The following is a 12,182-nucleotide window of genomic DNA, read 5'->3' as shown; positions in this document are numbered from 1 at the left end:
AAACACACTGTACTTGCGCTATGCTGATAAGCTTAGCCCGTAAACACCAGCATTGTGCTTGCTCTGTGCCAACACATCATTGTATAACCAGAGTTAATGTAAACTTATGAGCTTATGGTTGGCACATTGTCTTCTTTGTGTGTTAGTCTATAAATCAGACTAGCAACAGTCAGTGAACACGGAATCCTGGGGATGCTGTAGGGGCAAATGGATGCCCCCACCCCATCTTGCTCGCCGTCGCCAGATGTAAGAGAAAAGGCAGATGCTTCCTCATCTCTTCTTGCCCTGCCGCCATCGAGAATAAAGTAACATGACCTCCTTATCTGTGGTCTCCACTGTTGTTCAAAGTCTGCCTGGATCCAATGAACCTGCAGGGAGCTGAGGAGCTCCTCCTGGCTAACAGTAACTGAAGAATATCCTTAATTGAAAAGTAACGACTTTCCATGTAAGAACTGAATTTTTAAAAGTTATAGTCATTATCTTCATGTTAAAAAAACTGATAGTAACAGTATGAATGATAGGGTCAGTGGTGTGCTGGAGTCAGCTGGGACTGGGCTTTAAGAATCAATTGTTAAATTTTCAGTGTGAGCATTTACACCTTGGAAATAAGCAAACACTACAAACTGGAGCTTGATGTACTGTTTTATGGATTGCCTAATTACAAAAATAGCTAACATTTGTATAGTGTTTACTATGTATGCCAGGCAGTGTGCTAACACTTGATCCTGTGAGATGTGTAGTATAAGTATTATTCTTATTTAATAAACATTTTTAAAATGATTAATAAAAATAACAGGTAACATTCTTATAACACTTACTACATACCAGGTACCGTGCTAAGCATTTTACAATTATCATCTCATTTGATTTTGTGAAATATGCTGTTTAAATATTATCCTTACTTAATAAATTTTTTTTTAAAATAGCTAACATTTATATTGTATTTATTATGTGTCAGGCACTGTTCTAAGACAATATCTGTGGCAGGTAGGTGCTATTATTATCCCTATTTTATAGATAAAGAAACTGAGGCAGACAGAGATTAACTTGACTTGCCCAGACTGACACACCTAGTTAGTGTCTGGGGTCGGATCTGAACTCAGGTCTTCCTGCCTGCAGGCCTGGTGCCCTATGTGCTCTATTAAGAAAGTGATGGAGGAAATATTAATAATGCAGATTAAACTTACAAGTGTATCATGTGTGCATTGTTTTAGAATGAACTGATTGTTAAAATATACTAGTGCATCCCTGGATAAGGGATAGTATGTATGTGGACCTTACCTTAAGCATCCAGGCTTGTTCCTGGTTGTTGAGATGAAGTACTCCCCTAAGGAATATGGCACTAGAATAAAAACAGAGATAGAGGGAGAGAAAACAAGAGAATCTACAGTTTAGTACCGTAAGTACATGGGGGAAAACAAAGTCATGTTACGGCGGACAGAGTGTTAGCAGTGATGAAAAAGGTAACAGGAGAAGCACATCACAATACCTGGATTCAGTTGCTAATACAATAACCCAGTGTTTAATTAATACTCACAACTGGATGGGCCTTTAGGAGTTAATACATTCTTAGATATTTGTCAAATGTAATCTAGCTTTCTTTTGCTCCTAATGGACTTAATTTGTATTTTTATCTCCTCTCTTAATGAGACCTCTGTTATACTACTAGCTGTGTTTCTCCAGAGATTATAAAAAAGAAGGCAAGTACTTCCAATATGATCTCAAACACCTAATCTAAAACTAGAAAAAAAATCTCATTCTGTTTTCCAGTGACACTATGAATGCTGACCCCAATGTCTTAGTCAAATTTCAACTTCACCGTATCAATCAGAACAGTATTTTTCCAGGCCAAACTATACCATAGAATGATAAACTATATAAATTTTGAATTAACTAACCAATAAGCATTTATTAAGCACTGTGCTGGTATCAAGGACACAAAAACAAAAGTGAAGCAATCTATGCCCCTAAGGAACTTATATAAAGAACGGGCAGGTAACATGTACATATATAGGAATACACAAAATAAACTGCCAAATAAATACAAGTTTTAGGTTAAAGGCACTGGAACCTGAGGAATCAGGAAAAGCTTCACACAGAAAGAGATGATTTAGCTGGGTCTTAATGGAAACTAGGGTTTAAGTGAAGAGGGAAGGAAGGAATTTCAAATATGAGATACAGCCAGGACAAAACCTGTGGATAAGCAAAAGGCCAGTGTGGCCACACAGCAATGTGTGAGAAAGGAAGCAATGTTTCCTCAGTCAAAAAAAGCTAAATTAGAACCAGGTTGTGAAGACCTTAAAACGCCAAACAGAGAAATTTATATTCGTTCAGTGAGGTAATTGATATAATGGATAAAATGCTGGACAAAGAATCAGGAAAAATCCAAATTTGCATCCTACCTCCAGTCCCTTAATATTTAGCTGCCTGATCTGAAGGGAGGGCAAGCCACTTAACCTCTCTCTAAGCCTCAGCTGCCTCATATTCAAAAAAGGGGTAATAATAAAACTATCTCACAGGGGATTGTTCTGTAGGTAAAATGAGCTAATTTGTCAAGTCCTTTGCAAACCCTGAAGCACTATGTAAATGTATTTGTTATTGTTAATAATAAAAAGCCACTGGAGTTGATTTAGTGGGAGAATGACCAGGTCAGACCTGTGCTTTAGGAAAATCACTCTGGCAGCAGAGTACAGGATAGCGTGGAGTGGAGAGAGATTGAGGCAGAGAGATCAGTAGGACCGCTCCTCCCTCCAATGCTTCAGAGCATCTCCAGCATCCTCAGAGAAAGAAAGAGTATATTGAGGGAGGAACAGGATGCTGAGAAATTGATCATAGGACACAGAGCTAGCAGGGCCCCTAGCGGCCATCTAGTAGTTCAGACCCCTCATTTTTACAGACAAGGAAAATGAGGTTCACAGAGGGTTACATGATTTGCCTATAAAGGCAGTAAATAGCAGAGGTAGGATTTGAACCTATGTCCCAATACTTTTTTCCACTATTCTATAAAGTTTCATGGGAAAAGAGTCAGTTTAAGTTTGTAGATTTTACTACCTAAGGTTAACTTCCTAAAAGTTTTGCTGATCAGGGTCAATCAACTCTTCCTTCCAAACATCCTGATATTTATATGTCATTGAGAAATATTGAACAAAATTAAAAATACAATAAAACATATATAATATTACATTTCAAAACTAAATCAATAAGCAGTCTGCAGGGATCCTTATGTATAGATTAAAGACTCCTGTTTCTATTTGAATTTGACCCCACTGATATACAAGACATGTGGTTGCCATTCAGGTCATCCTCTCTACTTCCTCCCTACCAGAAAATTAGACTCTACCTCTGGAATCACCCTGGGCCTTGATATGCTGTTTTGGGCTCGGGCTCCACAGCCATCTCTATGACATATTACTGTGCTCACAACCATCTTTCAGCTCCCCTTTATGTGTGTTGCCCTTCTTGAGGTCAGAGACTGCTTTGCCTATTTGTATCTCTAGAGTTTAGCACACTGTCTGAAATAAAACATTTATTAAAGGTTCTGTGCCTATGTATCTGTCCATTGATAGTGCATGGAACATGAATGAAGAACAAGCAAAAGAGACTGAGAAGGAGTCACATGGGTAGGAAAAGAAATGAGAAAATAATGTCGCGAAAATCCAAAGGTGAATCCAAGAGGTTGGGGTAGTCGATAATGTCAGATGCCAATGAGACATCAATAAGGATACAGATCGAGGCCTATTATATTGGCAACTAAAAGATAACTGGTGACCTTGGAGACAGTAGTGTCCATTGTGATAAGATTGGAAGCCAGATTGCAATGGGTTAAGAAGAACATAAAAGAAGAGGAAATGGATGTCCTGAGTGTCAAGGGCTTTATCAAGGAATTTGGCTGAGAGAGGGAAGAGAGATAGAGGATGACTTGGACAGACTTGGACCCAAGCTTTGCTTATCCCTTGCTGCTGACCAATGGGCAGTATGACTAGAAAGAGAGTCTCTGGAAGAGGGGCAGCTGACCAGAATGAAATATCTACATCAGTCTTCAAGTTTTCCTTTTCAAATTTTCTCTTTCTTTATAAAGGGGAAATCACAGTGTGACTTGTCCTCAAATCTCCCTACAGACAAATCTGAAAAGATTATAGAGTACTGATAAAATGTGAAAAACATTTTATTTATTTTTTCTATGTATTGTGTAGGAAGGTACTAAAGATAATGGTGGAGAGGAGTAAAGAAGAGATCTTCATCTGTCATGTTTCTTTGAAGGAACTCAAAGTACATTTCCTCAAAAAAATAAACAAACAGGACAGAGAGAGGTTATATGACTTGCTCGAAATCATATAGAGAATCATCAGTAACGCTCATAGCTCAAGTATGCTGACTACAACTCAATATATCCTCCACGCTATTTTCCTTCATATCAGGTAGCACCCACAGAATCCCAGGATTTGGTCTTGGAAGAGACATCAGATATCATCTATTCCAGGTGTTTCTGAACCTTTTTGGTGTCAGGGAAACTTTTTGGCCATCTGGTAAAGTCTGTAAGACCTCTTTCTCAGAATAATGTTTTTAAATACATAAAACATATAGGAATACAAAGGAAACTAATTATATTAAAATAAAGTTACCAATTTTTTTAAATACAGGTTAAGATCCCCTGATTTAGACTAATATGAATCTGAAAATTCAATTAAATTGAAGAAATATTTTTTAAGCCCTTATTATGTGCCAGACATGGTGCTTGGGATACAAAAACAAAATCACTCCCGGCCCTCAAGTGACTTATATTCTGTTGGTGGGGAGAAAATATGTAGGGAGAAGATGTGTACATAAAAAATTAAATACAAATTATAATACAAAGTAATTCCCAGGATTTGGAGGGAAGCTACAGGTCAGGAGATATTTATGCTCTTCACAGTACCAAAGATAATACAGAAGGTAAACAGAAGGGTAGATGGTGAGCTGGTCTCTGGTCCTGCCTCACGGTAAAAGCAGTAGGTAGAGTCCTGGGGCATGGTTGGTTATACAGGGTGTCCCTAAAGTCTGGACACATAGGAAATCTCATTAACATCTCATTAACTGTTTCACTGAAGACTCTGTGTTGTTCAGCAATTTCTTTTTCTGGGGTATGCTAATGGAGAAGGTGTACTCAATGAAAATCACAGATGCAACACACTTGACTGAACATATAAAAGAACTAATGTGCTAAAATTGATGGCAATGTGGAGTTATTACATCGAGTTCACATGAATCACATGAATCTTGCAAAGCGCATCATCAACCTTTGCATCACAAATGGAAATCATATTGAAGATATTATTTGTTAATATTCTAATTAAATAAAATGTTGAAAATTTCATTCATTTCATTTCTCAAAAATATGCATTTTTGCCTATGTGTCCAGCCTTTAGGAACACCCTGTAGATAGAGGGGTGAGGCCTATTTGAGCTACTCACCCTCCAATATTGATATTCAGCTTGGTAGTTTCTGTCCCAACGCTCACTTCTGATTTGGGGTCTATTTTCTCAGTCAGGAGAGGCCAATCTACTCATCTTTGCAGTGGGCCTCCTGCAGAGCTGACCTGACTGAATTATTCAGCTTTGTCTTGATTATATATATAAAAAATAACCTTTATTCTATCTGTAATTCCTCACATTCTTCTTTGCCTATAATCTTAACATTTTCTTAAGTTTTATTTGTTGCCTTTTGATTTTACATAACCATTTCCACTTAAGCCCAAGTCATCCCTCTCCCCTCACTGAACACACAAAAAGAAAAATATGTGTAAGGTGCTGCCCTTTTTGTGTGGGCATTTTGGTTGCTGAAAGAGACAAACAAATAGCAATTGTGTAAAGAACACCAATAAAATAAGGATGGGGGCGGGGAACAGCCTCTAAGGAAAAAATGTTGGAGAGACTTAGATTCCTCTGAGGACTAGAGAAAACAGCACTTCCTATCTATGTACTGAGAGGACCTTTTTAAAGACAGAGCACTGAGTTAAAGACAGTTGCAGTGTATTATAGTCCACTAGCCCAATTAAATATCACTGTTTCCAGAATTTTAAAGATTATATGAGATAAAACTATTATTAATAATAATAACAATAAGCTAGCATTTACATAACACTTTTAAGGTTTATTTATAAAGTGCTGCATATATGCTATCTCATTCGATCCCCACAACAACAAATGATAAATCTGAGGATGAGAGAGGCTAAGTGATTTGCCTAGGGTCACAAAGTCATTAGGTGTTTGAGGTGGAATTTGAACTCAGGATTTCCTGATCCCAAGTCTAGTCAAATAAATTTTGGGGGACTACAGAAAGATTGTATATAAGGACAGCTGGGGTCATGCCTAACAGAAAGGTAGAATTTTTGAATTTCCTATCTTAAGTTGGAGAAGGGCCACATGGATACGGAAGCCTGATGTGTAGCATCAGAAGTCAGGAAGTGATAAGTAAGAAAGAGACAACTAGGTAAACATACATGAAGGAAAGGAATCTGAGTGCAAAAGGCATGAAAGATACAAGAGGTAATGTGAATAGCTGCTTCCAGTAGACTACAGAAACTCATCAAAGGTGAGGTTTTGCTGAGAGCAGTGTTAATTGTGAGATACGCATGCTTTGCTGAGCTGACTATCTACAGAAACGTAGGATGGCCTTCTAGAGTCATCTGCAGTCTGACGGAATAGAAATTTCTCATTATTTTCTTTGCATCACTTTTTAACAGTTTGAGAGGAAGAAACAGAACAGGGGAAAATAGGCTTTATATATCTGAAGGGATATGGCTTTTCTAAGAGCTGAATGTTGGCAACATTGCTATCTAAAGAAAGGCTACATGGCTCTGTCACTAGTTACAGCTTGAAAAGAAGCTCCTAAAAGACCCACAGCAGATCTGAGGAGATGGTCAGTTCTCTAGCTATGGGAACTGTCATAAAGAGCATAACACTTTCACAGCCCCCTGCCAAGAATGGCTTTGTGGGGGTAGGAAGGGAAGAAAATTTAACATTTATTTAAGCAGATGTTGAAAACTAAAAATAAATAAATTTATTATATAAAAAAAGAATGGCTTTGTGTTAAAATAGCTTGTCACTGCTTACCCAAGTTGAAAGCAGTAGAGAAGTAGCTTTGTTCCAGAAAAGAATGGTGAGGGAAAGGGGAATACATATCAGAGAAGCAATTTTGTCCAGCAGATGGTGTGTGGTGCATACTATTCTCTAAAGAGACCTTATACGCTAAGGCATGCCATTCAGAGTTGTGAGCTGCCCTGGGCACATTCCTGCTAGGTTTCTCTGTGTGCCCTCTCTCCTTAGGTTTATGCTGGTAGAAGAGTGTGACCCAGGTTTTGGATTGTTAAGACTATATTTATTCATGCTCTTATTGTCTACTGAATAAATAACATGATTATTCTTACTCTTACATTATTGTTTAGTATTTCATGTTTAAGAGTCAATGGTGTCATAGGTTGATTTCTGCAATCAATGTAGTCACTGATGGATTTCTATAAATGGGAAGCATACCAATGGGGGCTCAGGAGCTGCAATGATGAGTAGTAGGAGCTGCTGGCATGAAAGCAGGTCAGAGAGTGACTCATTCCAGAGACAGAAATGAAATATAGTTCCTGTCATATGCCATACCTGTGGCTACACTGCTTATATAGGTGGGTTGGTATCACATCCAGATTGTATATTTAAACAAAGCCAACCAATACATCAACCATGTCTAACAATACTGTATTTCATATTGATAGTCCCTACCTCTCTCCTGAAAGGAAGAAAAAGTGTTAAGTCTTAAGGAAGAATGTTGTTTATTTCAATTCGTTGAGTTCAACTGCTTCTTAGTGTTAAGTTACACTATTGTATATGTTGTCCTCTTGGATGTACCTTTTTCACTGCACCATTTCATACACGTCTTTGCATGTCTCTCATCCATCTTATTTTTAGACAGTTTGCAATTAGTCATGTTTTACAGGAAGAGAGAAAACAACCACAACTAGTCCCATGTGTGTAGAGCTTTAATGTTTGCAAATCACTTTCTTCACAACAACCCTGTGACATAGGTAGTCCAAAGGGGAAATTTAATCCATGAGGAGACGTAAAAAGGAAAATTAACTTGCATCTCATAGCTAAAAATTATTTGACATAGGATTTGAACTCAGGTCTCTTGACTCCAAGACCAATTTCTAACCACAATACCATACATAAAAAACTATTCTGACATTAGTAAAACAAAACAAAAAAAACCCCCAAAACCAAACTTTCCCCCATTAGTGTCAATCATCACCCCAAATCCTTTTTTTTAAAAAAAAGAATTGTCACCAATTTGAAAAAACGAATTTCAGTATTTTAGATGGAAATAGCACTGCAATTTGGAGTCAGTAGGAGTCAGTTCACATTGTAGCCCCTTCACTTACTAGTTGTGTGATAAGAAGATACCATACTCCTTGGTTAAGTCACCTATCTACTTTAAGACTCAGTTCTCCAAAGTTTGAATTAGGTGACATAAGGTCCCTTGAACTCTAAATCCGATAATTCTTACCTCTAGATTCTAACAGAAGTTCAAATATGCAAAGAATTGCTCAAAAGGTAGGAAAAAGGATAGTGGCCATGCTGGTTAGTCTATAAATTGGATAATCAGCCCTTAGGAAATTGAGAGTTGCCAACATACAATTTGCCTTTCCTTCTCTCTGAAAATATCCCACAGCTCTACTTTTCCAGCAGCTGGAAGGAGGGCCTCCCATGCCAGACTCTTGCTTCTATATGGAAATTAGGTGATGGAAGCTATCGCCACATCTCACTGTATGAAAAAATCCAGAGTTCCTAGGAAACGCTTGTTCCATGGTGGAAGTTACTTTCTTCTCTCCAGTTTCTGGAGTTGTCTCCACTGGGACTTCAATCCTTGTTGCCTTGAAAAATATATTAATTTGCTTGGGGGTTGGAAATCCCTGGGGTCAACTGATGCAATCCTTGCAGGAAAATGCAACATAAATCACACTGATCTTTGCGTACACAGGGCAAATGTCTATTGCCCTAAGGACGTTGAAGTCTTTTTGTAATTGAACCAGTGTTAAAAATATCAACACCACATGCCTTTTAAAGCAGGTATAATGATATTCCTTTCATTAGAGGGCTGCTATAAAAAAGTCCCTCTAAAGACAGGAGTTCAATAATAACAGGTGAAATTGAATGATATTACACCATAAAGTGTTTAATAACCATTATTGTTAATTATGCTCTTTTAATGAAAATCTTTGCTTTGGCACAGATGAGGCATATTCTCATTACAGAAAATATCTTGCTTTATTCTGCCATTAAAACTCTCCCCACCCCCAACAAATGGTGATTATGGAACTGTTGGGGAAGAGACAGCATGAGTTTAATGGATTAGAAGGAAGGAAACCAAGTTTCTAATCATTATTGAGCTGTGTGACCTTGGGTAGTCATATTTCTCTGAATTTAATTTCTTTTATCGCTAGCTGAGAGGTAAATGAGAGGATCAGACTAGATGTATCTGAGGTCATTTTATCCTGAAAATCTATAAACCTATTTCTATGATTACTCACATGCTCCTCATAGCAGCCAGACCAATTCTAGAATTCCTACAATCTAATACCATTTCATAAAGGGAAAGTGACACAGCGGATGCCTATATTCATTCTTAAGTATTCTTGACCTCCTGTTTCATCATCAGCCCAGGCATGTAGACAACTCAGATTTTAGAGAGGAAGCTGTGGTGTAACAGAAAGAGCATTGTACCTGAAATTAGGAGATCTGGATTTGATTATTAGTTCTGACACATCCTAGAATCATAGATTTGGGGCTGAAGGAACCTTAAAGATTCTCCAATCCAATTTCCTCATTTTAAAGATAAGGAAACTGAAACTCAATGGAGGTAAAGTGACTTTGCCTAAGGTCAAATAGGTAATAACAAATAGGAGGGTCAGACTATGACCTCAAATCGTCTAGCTCAAAATCCAATATGAGACCCTGGGAAAGTCCTTAAAGTCTCAGGACCTCAGTTTCTTTACCTGTAAATGAACAAAATGAAAGCTTATTCTACAAGCCTTTATTCCCATGATCACAGATTTATAACTGGAAGAGGTCTCAAAGGTCAAATAGTCCTACCTCCTTATTTTAAAATCGGGAAATTGAAAGCAAGAAAAGTGAAATAACTTGACCAAGGTCACACAGTGGTAGGGAGTAGAGCCAGTATTCACACCCAGATTTCCTGACTCCTAATGAAGCATTTCCCCCAACTGTCTCCTCACAGAGTTGTAGTGGAGAAAAAAAATGCTTGGTAAATCTTAAAGTGTTCATGAATCATTACTATTTGAAGGAAGTTCAATTCAGTTGGACGAACACTTGCTACGTACCCACTCAATGTTCAGGGAATGAGGGATGCAAGGAAGAAAACAGTTTCTGCCCTAAAGGAGACTGCCGTCTAAAAGAGAGTCATTAACTAAGTACCAAAATAATCAAGCTGCAAAGGAGAATGAAATCTGGGCACAAAGGAGGGGCCTAGACATTACTCTCTCTTGCTCACTTTGCCAAACTGGTCTGTCTTGCACAAACTATTTCTCAGGCCTGGAAGGCATTCCCCCCTCATTTGTCTCTTAAAATCCTCTGGCTGTTTCCAAAGCATCATTCCTGCGTTGCCTACTACAGGAGGCTTTCCATTGTCTCCTTAAGAGTTAGTTTTCCCTCTCTGAACTCTGGAAATGCCTATTTATTTTTACTAATTTTTTATCCATTAATCATTCGTCTATTAATTTTTATAATTTAACATGTAATTTCCTCAGTATGTAAGGTACCCCCTCTTTCGATACACATTAATTTATAGGCTAAAGAGTGTCATCTGGAAGCAAGGAAAGAGTAAGTGACCTTGGTAGAGTCACATAGTCATGATACGTCAGAGGTGGGTCTTGAACCCAGGCCCTCTTGACTCTGAGATCAGCTCTCTATCCATTTTGCCATATTGCCTCTTATCTTGTACACACTTATCTATCCTGCTGTAGACCCACATCATCAACTACAACTGGCTTTTGCCTATAGGTATCACAAATTCACTTCTAAAACAGACCCTACTGTTCCCTCTCCCCCACTCACACATCTTATGAACTTCCTTATTTTTGTAGCGGGTACCCCTGGCCATCCCTCCAGTCACAGAGGTTTGTGTTCTCTGAGTCAGTGGCGTCAAGCTGAAATAGAATCAGACTCTTGCTGGCCTGGTCTCATACTGACTTAGAAAATCACAAATCAGCATTATCTAGATTGTACTGCATTTTTATTTATTGTGTTAAACATTTCCCAGTTACATTTTTCTCTGGTTTGTGCTGCAGGCACTCTGGAGTTTTGCTGGGCCTCAGGACGAGGAAGTTTGACACCTCCACCATAATGCATCCTCAACTCTTTTCTTCATTCCGGAGCCTAATCAGCTGGAAAGTTTTGTCAATTCTACATCTATAATGTCTTGCTCCCATTCTCTTTTCTTCACTCAAACAGCCACAACCCTTGTTGAGGCTCTCATCAACTCACTCCTGAATTATGGTGATATCCTTTGAAATACATCCTTTGTACAGATGTCAAAGTCTCAAGTTCAGGGAACTTCAGAGGCTCCCTGTTACCCTACTGCAGGAGATAACAGAAGGTTGGCTTATTGTTACTACTGTTTTTTAACATATAAACTTCTCTACAATCTGACGTCATCCTTTATTTAGTGACTGACTGATCTCATGGTATTTCCCCCATGTACTCCAGCCAAGCTACCTTACTTGCTAGTCCTGTGCATGACACCGTAGCCCATCCCTATCCAGCTGCTTTCGTGAAGACTTGGTGTGTTGAGTGGTTATCTGTACACCTGAATGCACATCTTACCTAAAGTTCTCCAGATTTCCAAGGTTTTTGACCAGAGAAGGAACTTCTTTCTCCTGAGAAGTCATGTGGCAAGACAGAGAAAGAAAGTATAAGCCTTTGCCTCTTCCATCAACCTAGGGAAAAACTAGGGAACTGGGTGCTATCTTGGTGACAGAAAGTGCAACAAGGCACACAGAGCTGAGATTCTGAGGTGTGGCAGAACAAGAAGTGAGGGGAGAGGAAAGTAGATTATGGTTGATGAGACTATCAAAATGGAATCCACAGCATTTATAACCAACCCTCTGTGTGCCCCCTTTGCCAGCCCACTTCACTTAACAT

General features: G+C 38.5%; 1 protein-coding gene across 1 annotated transcript in view; it reads right to left on the bottom strand.

Moving 5' to 3' along the window:
- Positions 1-12,182, bottom strand: part of MAPRE2 (microtubule associated protein RP/EB family member 2) — a 198,502-nt gene that overhangs the window by 145,780 nt on the left and 40,540 nt on the right. Inside the window, exon 2 of the mRNA XM_036756997.1 lies at positions 1,282-1,342. The gene's annotated coding sequence lies outside the window, so the exon portion shown is untranslated. The remainder of the gene's footprint in view (positions 1-1,281; positions 1,343-12,182) is intronic.

Source organism: Trichosurus vulpecula, chromosome 1 (genome assembly GCF_011100635.1).
Source record: "Trichosurus vulpecula isolate mTriVul1 chromosome 1, mTriVul1.pri, whole genome shotgun sequence".
NCBI lineage: Eukaryota > Metazoa > Chordata > Mammalia > Diprotodontia > Phalangeridae > Trichosurus > Trichosurus vulpecula.
Note: the sequence above shows the minus strand (reverse complement) of the source record. Positions and strands in the feature narration are given on the sequence as shown.